Below are 552 nucleotides of genomic sequence, written 5' to 3'. Positions count from 1 at the left end.
TAAAAGATGGGCTAAGGAGCTGAACAGAGAGTTCTCAAAAGAAGAAGTAAAGATGGCTATGAAACATCTTAAAATATGTTCAACATCACTAATAATTAGGGAACTGCAAATTGAAACCACTTTAAGATTTCATCTCACCCCAGTCAGACTGGCTAAGATCAAGAGAACAAATGATACCAAATGCTAGAGAGGATGTGGGTAAAGGGGAACACTCATCCACTGCTGGTGGGGCTGCAAACTGGTTCAACCCCTATGGAAAGCAGTGTGGAAATCTTTTATAAAATCTAAAAATGAACCTACCATTTAACCTGGTTATACCACTCCTTGGCATATATCCAAGGGACTCCTCCTATTTCAGAGACACTTCTACATCTATGTTTGTTGCTGCTCTTTTCACAATAGCTAAGAGATGGAAGCAACCTAAGTGTCCCTCAACTGATGAGTGGATAATGAAAATGTCGTTTTCATTTATACGATGGCATTTTACTCAGCAGTAAAGAAAGATGAAATCATGCCAGGTGTGGTGGCGCACACCTTTAATCCCAGCACTTG

Source organism: Nannospalax galili, unplaced genomic scaffold (genome assembly GCF_000622305.1).
Source record: "Nannospalax galili isolate Female #2095 unplaced genomic scaffold, S.galili_v1.0 scaffold456, whole genome shotgun sequence".
NCBI classification, from domain to species: Eukaryota; Metazoa; Chordata; class Mammalia; order Rodentia; family Spalacidae; genus Nannospalax; species Nannospalax galili.
This window is presented reverse-complemented; position numbering follows the sequence as displayed.